Below are 14,556 nucleotides of genomic sequence, written 5' to 3'. Positions count from 1 at the left end.
ATGTTTTGACACTGCTTGGGGAAATGCACCTCTCCTCTTCCTACTTGCATGGACACATGTCCTCTCTCTTTTTGGGTGAGAACAGAGAGGGTTGTCTGTCCAGAAAAGCGCCTTTTTGACTCTCTATGTGCACCTCTCTTGCTGCCCTTCTGAATACATCTCTAGAAAGCAAAAGCTGCAGGACTTTGTTGTGATTTTTAAACCTGACAATTCAGTAAGGCAAACATTATCCAAAAAATGAACAGTAAAATTACTTTTGTGAAGCCAAAATCAAAAGTCAAAACCCAACTTAAAACACACACCAGGCATCTGTGGATGCTCTGATGCCATGTTCTCTCTAACTTCTGCTGCTTTTCTTGAAAATGGTTCTTGAAAGGACATTTCACTCCACAGACTTCTGAAGCCAGTATCTAGACCTTTGAGTTTCATCTCACCTTGAAGAATAAACAGTTCTTGGAGGAGTTTACTTTGATAAGGCAAGTGCAAAAAAGGACACAGATAGCATATTGGCTATGCTGAAAATGTGTCTTTCTTTTCATAGCCTGTTCCTCCTGGGAAGCAGTGGGAAACAGAGACCTCTGGATCTGTTAGGTTAGGGAACGATGCTCTGTTTCAAGCCCTGCCAGAAAGATCCTTGAGGTATCAGCACATCTGTAGCAGAATGTGCTTGAGGCAAGACGTTTAACACTGGGATTTAATTTTGTTTTGTGAATGTTCTCATATTGAACTTCTGGAAAGTGTTCCTGTAGAAAAACACTGCAATGACATATTGAACTGTCTGCAACTCTCCGTGTTTCCACAGATGTATTCCCACATAAAATTAAGGAATTTGGCCCAGCAGCCACAGACTGTGACATCCCCAGTCCATTCTCATACCTGTGGAGCTGTCTGTGTGCTCTGGTGACTCCTCAGCTGAGGCACAGACAGGGAAGGCAGCGTCCTCCCCAAATATTTCTGAGCAGTTGTTTATGAGGAACTTCACCAACACTGTCACCTGCACACAGATGCTGCAGATGAATTGATCTGTCCTGATACAGACAAAATGCCATCAGCCACAGGTTTGGCCTCATTGTCCAGAGGGCCCGCAGGTGGCAATGCCCACTGGGTGCCCCCCTTGCCCTTTGTGTGCAAAGTGTTCAGGAGCTGTGCTACAACGTAGGGGACTGCAGGGCGACTGCTACTTTTGCTCAGAGGAGCCGAGACGAGGGGCAGCCTTGCCCATCACATTGCAGGCACCTGAGATGATGGCCACCCTCGACGTCCAGGGCTGCTGTTTTGTTCAGCTTTTGCAATGGCAGTGGCATCCCTATGGATGGCTCTGAGCTGCCCCGACGGGGGCAGCTGCTTGGTGAGTTCAACACACCTTGTCATTCATCTCCTTCTGCACTTCCAGCGGGAGCATGTTGTCTGTCTCTGGGCTCAGCATATTTGGGCCAACGCAGATGGCCAGATTGCTGGAGTCCATCCTGTTGGTCTCGGCATTTTGGCTGATGTGGCGGAGCAGAGAGAGCAAGTGCTTGAGCAAGACGAGGTTTGGTCTAGGCAGTTTGTCAGCCACCCTGCATGAACACAGACAAAATGTGATGTTAATTCATGGTGCAGCAGCCGCTACTTCTTTATTTGAGCAAGTCTCAATTAAAGTCAGACAGATGATGCTTCCTCCAGAAAGAGGCATGTGTGTACTGTTTTCACTGCTTAGCTGAAGTATCATTCAGGAATGCCCAACAGCAGCTGAGCATGTGGTTAATTACGAGATCATGAATTACAAGGTCTTGACTGAAAGTCCATGTCCTTGAGTAGATGGGATGACATCGGGAGATGTCACTGGAGGCTTCCCAAAGGCACGTGAAAGCCTGTGGTTGTGCTGTGCAGCTTTCAAAGCACTCCCAGTCAGCCTCTGCATCTGCTCTTTCTAAAGAGCAAAACACAGTGGTGGTCTCCATGTGCCCGACTTCACCACCAGCAGATGTGGAGGCTCCCTGTCAGTGCCTGTGCCGCAGCACCATGAGTACATGAGCTGAGACACTGCAGCCTCTCTGCTTTTCCTACGCTAGTTGTTTCATAGGGCAGGCACCGGCAGGGTCTGCCCCAGACACAACGGAGCATGAGGGTGAGGGTGGAAAAAAAGAAGCTCCCTGGCAGGGTTACGAAGGACTCTGAGACACGTGGCTAACACAGGGCTGTGCGAGCCAGTGCTAGACAAGCAGAGGAAACAGGGACATGGACAGGGACAGGGACATCCTCTTCAAAAAGCCTATAGGCTGCCACCACTAAGTCTCAAGTACAAAAGTGATTCAGGCTCTCAAGCTGTGATTATTTGACCCATCAGCCCTGCAGCTGAGGAGACACAGAAATGAAGGAGCATGGTCGGTTGTGGGTCTGGGCCTCCGGGGGGACTGCTGCTCCCCAGGGCACGGGGGCTGGCACATGGCCGCTGTCTGCACATGGGTCTGCGCTGCTGGGGCTTGGGTGCTCCAGAAAGTGTCAATTTTTTTTTTTATTATAGAGGAAATATGCAGTCCTGGATGTGTCAGCTGGAAGGAAACAGTTTTGATTTTGTGTATGATAAGAAGCCTCCCACCTCCCCACAGAGCTTCTCCTGATGCCCTCCCCTCTAGTTTGGCTCTGCACCCACGGTGGCACAGGGGAGGCCCCGGGGGCTTCCAGCTCCTGGTCCCTGCTCAGAGCCACAGCAGCATCCCTCGAGTGTGGGTGCGAGGGGGAGCGGAGAGGGGAGGGAGGCAGACGGCGCTGCAGGCACTAGAGGGCAGGAGAGCCCGCAGCAACCTGGCTGCAGACACGCACAGAAAGACACGGGTGTCCCCTATTGCACACCGCACGCCCTGCGCTAGTGACACCCGCCTGGACTTCCCTCCTCTGCTAAACCCCGAAGGCGTCGACCTTTTGCAAAATCTGCTCATCTTTCTAACGGGAGGAGCCAACAGTGAGCGTCACCCTGCACCCTCCATGGTAAGATCATAGAACCAGAGAATGGTTTGGGTCGGAAGGGACCTTTAAAGGTCATCTAGTCCAATACCCCTGTCATGGCCACATGTCCCCTACTCAGTTCACACTAAGATCCTGGTTTTCAGGGCTTTGTAACTGCAGCTTCCAAGTATTTCCAAGCCATGTCTCAGCCCTGGGCTGAACCCTTTTGAAAAGTTCATCAGAGCTGTTTCAGCCTGTCCTTTGAATGAGACTGGAGCAAAAATGCATTTCCCTGCCTATATTCAACCATCTTTTTAGATGCCCCAGTAAGTAACCCTTGTCACCTCCTTGCCAGAATTTGGTGGTTTAGCTTTGCACCACCATCATGAGGTGCCTCAGCTAGGAGGTGGGAGAAATTGTGCAGCACAGCTCCAGCTCACTTTGTGAGAGTGAAGCGGAGGCTTTAGCACACAGATAGGCAGGATGCCGGACTTCTGCTTTGTGTTTTGTGGTTCTCATGGAAATCTTCCTGCAATTTTCAGGAGGAAAACGGAAGTGGCAGAATCAACCCACTGAAAACCAGAAGTTATTCTCTGGAGAAGATCCTCCAAAAAGTTTATATCCCACATGGGCTGCAAACTACCTGGGAAAAATTTCAGAAAAGCTCAATCTCCTGACTGCTTTGAAAGCATGTCCAAGGACACTGTCCATGTGGAAATCCAGCCCCACAGCTCACTGGAAATGACAGGACATCTACTTCTTGCTACTGCTTCACATCTGAAATTGAATACACAAACACAAACCCAAATTGCATGTAGAGCAGGCTGTATAAAACCAAATGAAACACTCAACAGCCACCTGAAAAATGCATGCCGTGCCTCAGAAAACACAGATTATTGTGGGCTCATTACCAAATCCTATATAGGGAGCTGCCTTGTTCTGTTTGCACACCACATTAAACTCATTTAGTCTACAGTCCCAGAGCTGCAGCTGGTGATTCATCTCCTCCAGCACCTCTGGCCACTTTCCCAAGAGCAGAACTCCCGGCACAGACCCCGACACTGCTCCTACCCAAGTCCCTGCCAAGTAGCCACCTACATAAAGCACTAACTTTTTCTCCTCATGGAGACCTGGAGGGATCGCTCAGCAAACATTCAGCTATACATTATGCTATGTACTTGTAGCAATGTTTCCAGAAGGAATGCCTTCCTGCCGTCTCACTGCTCAGGATCCACCAGCCATTCCTCTAGTGGTCTTTGGCCTAAAGCGACAAATATTGCCTTATCCCATGCCACCTGATGCCTGTTTCCCTCTAGACCACAGGCCTGGACATTTTTGCAAGCAGCTCTTGCCAGTCAGGGCTGCAGTCAAGAAAAAGTTACAGATATGCCTCTTTTCCGAAGCATACAAATCCTTCAAGATACAGATCCTGAGCAGCTGTCGAGAAACATCCTGGCATATGCAGATCCACACAGTATTTGCAGTGCCTGGCCTACTCCCAGCAGCTTGGGATATGATCTATGACATACCCCTACCTCATCAGCTGACACGAACAGAGATGTCCTTCTGGGGATGACATGAACTCCAGGCTTGGAAATAAACCCCAGGAGAGTCCCTCAAGAGCAACTGGATGACTGAACAAACCAACCCAGGCGCAGGTTGCCTCACCCACGCTGCACTCTGCCGCCCGTCACCGCTGCAGGCAGCATTTCTCCCAGCCGCAAAGCTTTCCTGTGGCCCAATGCAAGAGTCAGGTACTCTCTGTTGCTAAATCACTCCCCAAGTAGAGACCCACGGGTCTGCACAGGAGCACACACAACACCCCCATCCCGCACACACATTAAGACACTCATTCGCTGTGGGGTCCCTGCCAGGGCCTCAGCAGATCACGCTTTCTGGCCCTCCGATCCAATCCACAGAGCTTCACACAGTAAACAGCGCACAAACGAGACGCTGCACATCTTTTTTGATTAAAGCTCAGGGAAAGGAGGATTATGGTGTTTATCTTCCCAAGCCACCATTATGCGTGCTGAGGTCTTGCTTCCCAGGGAGTGGCTGGACATCTGCCTGCAGATGGGAAGTCATGAATGAATTCCTCTTTTTGCATTGCTTGCGCACACAGCTTTTGCTTTTCTTATTGAACTGTCTTTATCTTGACCCACAAGGGTTTTTTTCATCTTATTTTCTCCTCCGGTCTTGCTAAGGGGGAGGAGTGAGAAAGCATCTAGGTGGGCGTCTGGCAGCTGGCCAAGATCAACCCACCAGTCCTTTTTATTGCCGCCCAACGTGGGGCACAAGATAACGACAGTTTTGATCTGGGCATACTATAGCTGTGGTAGCTGTTAATTGGCAGGCTTCTGCGGGTCACAGAGCTTGCTTGATTTACTGTGTAACAGAGCCTAGGGCTTGTCAGCAGCTGCTTTCAGCTCCTGCTTTTTGCTGCACCGCTTATCTCTGTGTTTAGCTGCGCCTGGGAACATTCTGATAAAAGCAGTGGACATGCGCTTGGCCCTGGCACGGGTGCAGGAGGGCTGTCCTGCGGAGAGGTGACGGACTGAACCTCCCTCTTCCCCTCTGGGACTGATGTGGCCACCTTTGTTGCATGGGCTCCAGAGGTCCTCGCACATCCTTCTCTAAGCCGCCTGATTAACAACACCGTCCTTTTGTCGTGTGGGTAGAAACTGGTTTTGGTCTGGTGTTAGGAGGGAACAGTTTGTCGTCCTTTTGTCGTGTGGGTAGAAACTGGTTTTGGTCTGGTGTTAGGAGGGAACAGTTTGTCGGTGAGGTGACAAGGAAACGTGCCTTTAGGCCATCGATCCCTGGGTGGCAGGGTGTGTGGGAGGACTTGGGCAGGTGCCCAGAGTGGTTATCATGTCCCATAGCCTGGGATTTTACACCTCTACAGGCATGTAATCTTGTTGAATTGGCGCACTACTTGGCAGAAGAGTGCCTTGCCTACCCCAGTGAAAGACATCAGCTCTTAGTACTGTGCTGGGGCTTCCCTTGTGTCTCGAGCCTCCCTTCAGCACCATCAGAGGAGCATGGTTGAGACAGGGACCCAAACCACATCTGGGAACACCATGGATAAGATAGGGACCCAAACCCCTACTACAGTAATTGCCCTCATAGTCAGAAAGAAGCACTGGATGCAGAGGTTGATGGGTCCATACCATCGATTAGTGCAGGAGGAGGAATAGGGAGGGTCTGATCAGGAAGCTAGTCCTTCAGCAAGGAAGTACGAAGAAGAAGTGCGAGAAATCACCTCGGAGGAGGAAACTAGCTGGTCCCTAACTTTGGGCAAACTTCGAGATATGCTGAAAGATTATGGCCACCAGCCAGGCAAGCAGATTGCTGCCACTACCACTGAGGAAGGCATCCAACATCTGAGAGAATTAGCAGTGCTGGAAAGCCTTCTACAGTGACCTGAATGACAACCAGGTCTTCAAAGATCTGGATGATGTCCAGAGTACGGGGGCATGTGCAGAAGGGTCATCCAAAATGCACCAGTATTACATTCCAACTGCCTGGTGACAATGGACTGACCAGACTTTGATACACCAACTGTGGAGAGAGTGTCTCACTGACTCCAACGTTTTGAAGAAAACCTGTCTCCCTCCTCGTCCCCACAGGCCAGCATCTCGGCTGTCAGGGGTCCCCTGCAGACCCAGCCTCCCCTGGCCAGAGGGGAAGGGAGCCCAGGTACACACTGCATGCCAGTCTCTTGTTCCTCTTGTGTGACCAGGGGGAGGACATGGGGAAGTGGGGTGGTGAGCCCACCTCCAAGTTAGGAGCCCGTGTACGCACATTGAGGGGGAGGACAGCTGATAAGAAGGGCCATCCGAGATGGCTGTCCATTCAGCTGCTGTTGAGACAGTAGGAGGCGACCAGTGATCTCCCAGATATAGAAGAGGACTAAGAGTGCCTCCCTTGATTTTGGTGAAGAGACTTCTGGTCTGACACCGCAAGGGTCTCCAACTGAGAATAGAGGGTCCCTGCCTTTGACCAGGAGGAGGAGAGGGATGACTGGGTTTACTGGACTGTGTGGATTTGATGGCCTGGCACATTGGATCCACAGAAGTATAAAGCTTTGGTAGACACCAGTGCACAGTGTACCCTAATGCCATTAGCGTATGGCAGGGAGGAACCCATCTGGATTTCTGGAGGGGGTTCCCAACAGCTGTCTGTATTGGAGGCTGAGGTGAGCTTAACAGGGGACAAGTGGCAAAAGCACCCCATTGTGATCAGCCCAGAGGCCCGACATCTCCTTAACATAGACTACCTCAGGAGAGGGTACTTCAAGGACCCAAAAGGGCAATAATGGACTTTTGATGTAGTTGCCATGGATTCAGAGAAAGTTAAACAGCTGCCTACCTTGCCCAGCCTCCTGGAGGATCCCTGTGTTGTGGGGTTGCTGCATGTGAAAGAACAGCAGGTGCTGATTGCTACTATGGTGGTGCACCATTGGCAATATCACACTAACCAAGACTCCCTGGTTCCCATCTGTGATCTGATTCATCAATTGGAGAGCCAAGGAGTGATTAGCAAGACTCAACCACCTAGCCATAGTTTGCTTTCACATGGAAGGCTGTCCAATGCACCTGGAGCTGACTGTACCAAGGAAGCACAGTTCTACCATTTGTCATGGACTGATCCAGACTGCACTGGAAGAGGGTGAAGCCCCTGAACATCTGCAATACATCACCATCACGTGGGGCAACATAGTGGAGGAAGTGTTTGAGAACAGGAAAAGGATAATCCAGATTCTTCTGAAAGCTAGTTTCACCATTGAAAAAAAAAGCGAAAAAGCAAAGTCAAAGGACACACATGAGAGATCCATTTCTTGGGAATAAAATGGCAGGATGAATGTTGTCACATACCTACAGATGTGATCAGTAAGATAACAACTATGACCCCACCAGTTAACAAAAAAGAAACACAAGCTTTTCTAGATGTTGTGGACTTCTGCACAATGCATATTTGGGCTACAGCCAGCTTGTGAGCCCTTTTCATCAAATGACCCAAAAGAAGAACTATTTTGATTGGGGCCCTGAGCAACAGCAGGCTCTTGAGCAGATCAGCCAGGACATGGCTTGTGTAGTAGCCCTTGGGCCTGTCCGTACAGGACCAGCGGTGTAAAATGTGCTCTATGCTGCATCCAGGGAGCATGGCCTCACCTGGAGCCTCTGGCAGAAAACACCGGAGGAAACCCGAGGTCAACCTCTAGGGTTTTGGAGCCGGGGGTATCAAGGATCTGAAGCCCACTGTACCACAAATGCAAAAGAGATACTAGCAGCATATGAGGGACTTTGAGCTGTTTCAGAAGTTGCTGGCACAGAAGCACCCATCCTCTAGGCACCACAATTACTTGTGCTGCACTGGATGTTCAAAGGAAGTGTCCCCTCTACACACCAAGCAACTGACACTATGTGCAGTAAGTGGGTAGCGTTGATCATGCAACAGGCTTGAATGGGGAACGCCAGCCACCCAGGAATCTTGGAAGAGATCATGGACTGGCCAGAAGGCAGATATTTTGGAGCATTGCCCAAGGAGGTGACTTCTGCCCAAGAAGCATCACCATACAATTTATCAGAAAGTGAAAGGCAGCGTGCTCTATTTACCAACAGATCCTGTTATGTTGTAAGAAACCATCAGAAATGGAAAGCTGCTGTGTGGAGTCCCACATGACAAGTTGTTGAAACTGTTGCAGGAGGCCAGTCAAGTCACTTTGCAGAAGTGAAAGCCGTCCAGCTGGCCCTTGAGACTGCTGAAAGAGAAAAATGGCCAGTACTCTGTCTCTGTACTGACTCATGGGTGGTGGCAAATGCCCTGTGGGGCTGGTTACAGCAATAGAAGGAGACCAGCTGTCAGCACAGAGGTAAAGCTATCTGGATTGCTGCGTTGTGGCAAGACATCGCTGCCCGGGTAGAAAACGTTGTGAAGGTACGTCATGTAGATGCCCACAAACCCAAGAACTGTGCCACTGAAGAACATCAAAACAATGAGCAGGTAGACAGGCCACCAGAATTGAAGTGGCTCATGTGGACCTGGACTGGGAACATAAGAGTGAGCTATTTGTACCTCAGTGGGCCCATGAACATTGGGACATCTAGGGAGAGATGCAACATACAAATGGGCTTGTGATCAAGGAGTGGATCTGACCATTGAAGACATCACACAGGTCACCCATGAATGTGAAATGTGTTGTAATCAAGCAAGACATGCAAGTAAAGTATCCCTGGAATAGAGGGCAGTGGCTGGGTTATCAATATGGTGAGGCCTGACAGATTTGGCTATATTGGACCACCTGCCAAGGCAAGTGCTACGACATACTCACCATGGTGGAAGCCACTACTGGATGGTTGGAAATACACACTGTAACCCATACCACTGCCTGAAACAGCATTTGGGCCTTGAAAGGCACGCTCTGTGGTGACATGGTACCTCAGAAAGAATTGGGTCAGATAATGGGACTTATTTCCAAAATAACCTCATAGACTCCTGGGCCAAGAAACATGTCATTGATTGGGTGCATCACATTCCCTATCACCCCAAGCCTCTGGAAAGGTTGAATGATATAGTGAACCATTAAAGACTGCTGAGACCATCGAGTGCTGGCGCATGAAAACACTGGGATGTAAATTTAGCAGAGGATCTGCTAACTGTCCTGGTCCTGCCCAAGCAGTGCCCCTGCATACTGTGGGAGGAGATAAGGTCCCCATAGTAGTGCACATAGGGAAGTGGCCGGGAGGGACAGTGTGGGTTGCTCCTCCCTTGGGAAAAAGGCAAACCCACTCAAGGGATTGTCTTTGCTCAAGGATCTGGGTGCTCTTGGTGAGTAATGTGGAAAGATGGGGGGATCCAGTGTGTATCTCAAGGGGATTTAATCGTGGGGGAAAAGTAATCTGTGAATCAAGTTCTATGTAAGTAATGCAAAGGGAACCACCTGAACTGATGGAGAATGAGCTTCACCAGGCACCAGGTGAGTGCAGTGATGACCCAACCCAAACTGATCCTGGCACCCAACAATCCCACATGCTGCTTCTCATGTCCTGGGCAATGACCTTGACAGATGGGGCCCCAGTCACTGACTGTTCTTACGGACATTTTGGGCGGGAGGCCCATGGAATGGGAGAGTAATACCTCTCTATATGTCAAGGAACAGGGTATAGTGGTTAATGAGGGTGTATAAACCTGACTGTTGAATGTCAAGAAGGTTCAAGTATGTAGTGTAAGTGTTGGTGAGATGGGATTTCAGGAATGAGAAGGAGATAGAATGGGATGGTCAGAGGATACCTAGGTATTGGGTAACATGGGACCTGAGCGTGGTACAAATGGTATGGAATTAGGGATGGAGATTGTGCTGGGTCTGTCTGGGGTGAAGTTACAAAGTTAACTTTCCCCATTGCAGCCTGTGTGGTACTGTGCTTTGCATCTGAGGCTAGAACAGTGTTGATAACACACTACTGCTGACCAGTGCTTGCATGGTGTCAAGGCTTTCTCTCCTCTGCACCCCCAAAACCAAGTAGGCTGGGAATGGGCAAGAGGTTGGGAGGGGACGTAGTGGGGACAGCTGACTCCAAAAGACTGAAGGGATATTCCATACCACACAACGTTGTGTTCAGCAATAAAAGCTTATGGAAAGGAGGAGGAAGGGGGGGGACATTTGTGGTTATGGCATTTGTCTTCTCATAGAACCGTTATGCATGCTGAGGCCCTGCTTCCCACTGAGTGGCTGGATATCTGCCTGCCAACGGGAATGAATTCCTCTTTTTGCTTTGCTTGTGCGTGCAGCTTTTGCTTTTCTTATTGAACTGTCTTTATCTTGACCCACAAGTTTGTTGGTTTTTGTTTTGTTTTTTTTTAAAATCTCATTTTCTCCCCCTGTGCTGTGGGGAGGGGGAGTGAGAAGGCATCTGGGTGGGCATCTGGCAGCCAGCCAGGGTTAACCCACCACACTCACATGCACATACATACTCACAGGCTTTGTACATGTTTATATACCTGAACATACATACGTTCTCCTCTGAGCTAATTCACTTACTAACAGCAGGCAAAGAAGACCAAGTCAGCTTTTCAGTTGGTGAAAATAAATTTGAAATAAACTTCAGGTTGGAGAATTGCTATCAATTCCTTGAACTAATTATTATTATTACTGTATTGCATAGAGCTTCCGGGGGGTAAGAGAGAGCAACACTGACTGAATGTCACTGAAATGCTGTCCCTGCCCCAAGGAAAACCCAGGTGCTGGTGCAGGTCCTGCACTGCTCAGGTGGTCCGAGTAGTGAGTTGACAACTGTCAACAGAAGTGATGGTAGCAGAGCCTGGATCTCAGTATGTACAAGACGTGGCAGATGGAGTGCAAAAGCAAACGGGCTGGCTGGCAGCAGGCACTTCAGTAATGAAGCGACACAGGAGCTTGCAGACTCCTCTCTGATTTTACTGGGCTATGTTCCAGAGTGCGTCTTCACCTTTTTTTTTTCTTAAGTATCTACAAATGAAAGCCTGCTAAGCTCTTGGATAAGATAAGTGTCTCTTTAACTTCTCAGTCTCTTCTGAATTTCAAATAGCATTTTTTTATTATCTTAATTGGTGACTGCCTGTTTTAATTAGGCATCACAGTTAATCTTACACTGCTGACACATATGAGGCTTTGTGCAGAGCAGAACTTTTTTTTTTTTTTTTTTAGAATAAGCACCAAAAGAAATATGAATTGTAAGAAATAAGATGACCATGTTTGCAATTCTGATTTTCATTTTCTTCCTTTCACTGCAGTCTTCAGTTACTACCTTCCTATGCAGATAGGTCCTGGCCAAGACATTGTGTGAGCTTAGAAAAAATTTCTCCCCTTTGCAGTGATCCAGATTTCTGATCTAAACAACAACAGGCAGAAAGCAATGGTCTGTCTCACTTCTCTGAAGGTCTCAAGCTGTAATTTTATCTGTCCAACTTGAGCTAATATCAAATAATAAACAAATTTGTAAATGTAGAAATCAATCACTCCTGATCATCCTGTCTGGGAACATATTGCAACTTCCAGAAAAGCTGGCTTGCGTTCATGTCCTGGAGGGCTTAACTGAGCCTTCACAATAGCTGCACTGATGATGCCAAACCTCGTGTAACTTCCCCGTTGATTTTTGCAGGCTGCCAGAGGGTGTCACAGAGGGAACCCAGCACCTTGGAAAGAAGTTATATTAATGTTTTATACAAGAGAAGTTCTCAGCAATAAAGCTGAAAAAATACAAGAGGAGAAAAACCCAAACAAACCAAAAAGACCCTAGAACTCCCTGGATCACACAGAGCCAGGAAAGGGAGGGTAATACTGGCAGAGCTAGATGGCTGATTTGCAGCAGCCAGCTGTACACAAGCAAGGGCAGAACCGCTGTGATTAGATGCAACTTTTGCAGGAATCTGTATCTACCTGTCCTTTCAAGGGGGCTGGGTGGTTTTGAAAGGTGCTATATGTTGCCTTTTTTTTTTTCCCCTAAGGAGTGCATTGTGGGCGGTTGGGGACATGATAATTCATCCCTCCCCTTCCTCAAGGACAAACTGGAGCTCTTTTTAACCAGTTCATATTTAACAGGACACTTGTCCTTCTGATGGGAAAGAGCAATTTCTATGCTCTTTCCTACCAAAAATACCAAAATGTGGCCTGCAAGAGGTAGTGTCCCATCTGGAGGCAACTCATCATTTGTCTCCTGGCAGCTGCCAAGAAGCACAGCTCAGTGAAAGCAGATCACTTGTAAAATGTGATGGTTAAGTACAAGCAAGTCTGTAGAAGAAATAACCCACTTTGAACTGATAAAGCTCCCCTGTGCTTGGGTCATTTAGATTTCAGTAAGAAGATGGAGCATGTTGGGTAGTAGCAAGTCAATCCTAGTTGTTTAAGAGCCCTGTGCAATTCTAACCAGAGTTAAAAGGGTGATTCCCCAAACCTGTGCCCAGGAGGACACTGATGATGTGTTTTCCAGACCAAACTGGACACTTGCAGGGATGACGAGTGCATTATAGAGCCTTTACCTCCAGGCCAGTGGCAGCACAGACCCCTATCCCTTATGTCCCTTGGCCCCATCCCTCATTCCTGCATGCCGGATGGACTCAAATTTGGGCTGCAAGTTCCCCGGCACCAGCGCTCGTTACTTCTGACACCCCGGGGTGTTACCTTCACACCCGCCACGCTGCCCCAGTAGCAATCCTGGCAGGGAGGCCTTGGCTGCCCCGCCGATAAATAAGCAGCCGCGAAGGTTTTTCTCTTTCTAAGTCACTTTTCACTTCATTTCTCCCTACGCCTACCCATTTGCGTCTCCCTTTCCCTCTGCCGGCGGCCAGCTCGCCATCCCGCCGGTCCCCCCCGGGTTTGCTGCCAGGGGAGGCAGCGACTCCTCCCTCGGCGGGGCGGGGGGCGTCGGGGAGCCGGCAGCGGGGTCTCCGCTCACTCCCTCCGGCTCCGCGCCCGAGGCGGACGCAGCCGCGCAGCCAGCGCTGAGCCCCCGCGCTCCTCCGGCCGCCTCCCGCCGCGATGCCGGGGCCGCGGGCAGGCGGGGCGGCGCGGCGGGGCAGCGGCGGGGGCAGCGGCGGCGGCGGCGGCGGCGGCGGCGGCGGCGGCGGCGGGGGGGTCCCCGATCCCGAGGCGGTGAGTGCGGCGCGGCGCGGCGCGGCGGGAGGTGCGGAGCGGGGCAGGGCCGGGGTGGGGGCGCGGGGCAGCACCCCGCCTTCCCGGGTGTTAGGGGCCACGGTGGCTGCCGCTGCTGCTGCGGGTTATCCGAGGGTAGAGACTGCCGAGGAACTGCCGGGCTCTTCTGAGCCTGGTCTGGAGTTTGGTAAAGAGCAAGATCCCACCGAGGCTTCTCTTGCCTCAGCCTAGAAATGCGCTCCCGCGGGCACTGTTCTGCGTGGGCCAGTCCCGTAGTGCTGGGCTCCGCGGGGTCGTGCTCCCCGCCCCGGACCGCGGAGCGCTCGTTCTCCTAAGGAGGAGGGCCACGGGAGTCGGGTGGTATCGGGGTCAGATTATCAGAGCTCAGGCAAACGTGCAGTCCCCCGCCTCTTGCCAGAGACAGAATGCGAAGAGACTGCTCGACGATACCACTTGCACGGTCAGACTGCTCGGACGCTGCTTTAGGGCAGCACAGTCCCGGAAAACAGAAAAAACAAAACCAAACCCTCGGCCACGAGTAAATGGATATTGGTTAAAGTAAAACCGGAGGGTTTATGGGCTGTACCTGTGTGAGGGAAAGGGTTAAAGAGGGGCTTTGTGTTGTCGTTGTTGTAGTTCTTGTATGGAGAGGTTTAACATCATTGCAAGAGACGTGTTTCACATTAGCGCACGCTGTGAACTCTGTCCCGCGGCACCTGGTACTCTGATGTGGGCCCAGGACCAAAGCCCGGTCCCCGGGGGGGTCTCAGCTGCAGCGATAGCTCCTGTCAGCAGGGAGAGGAGCCCCGGCCGCCAGCCCATCGATTGCGAGGCCAGAAGGGACCGTTACATCATTTAGTCTGACCTCAGACAGGAGCGAGGTGCTGGCTGGGAAACAAAAAGAAAATTGCCGGGGACTGAATCTCTGCACCAAACACAGCATTTCTTCGTGACATTGTCAGCTTTGACAAATAGACTCTTCCAGAAAAAATGAGATT

Source organism: Buteo buteo, chromosome 9, assembly GCF_964188355.1.
Source record: "Buteo buteo chromosome 9, bButBut1.hap1.1, whole genome shotgun sequence".
In the NCBI taxonomy this organism is placed as follows: domain Eukaryota; kingdom Metazoa; phylum Chordata; class Aves; order Accipitriformes; family Accipitridae; genus Buteo; species Buteo buteo.
Note: the sequence above shows the minus strand (reverse complement) of the source record.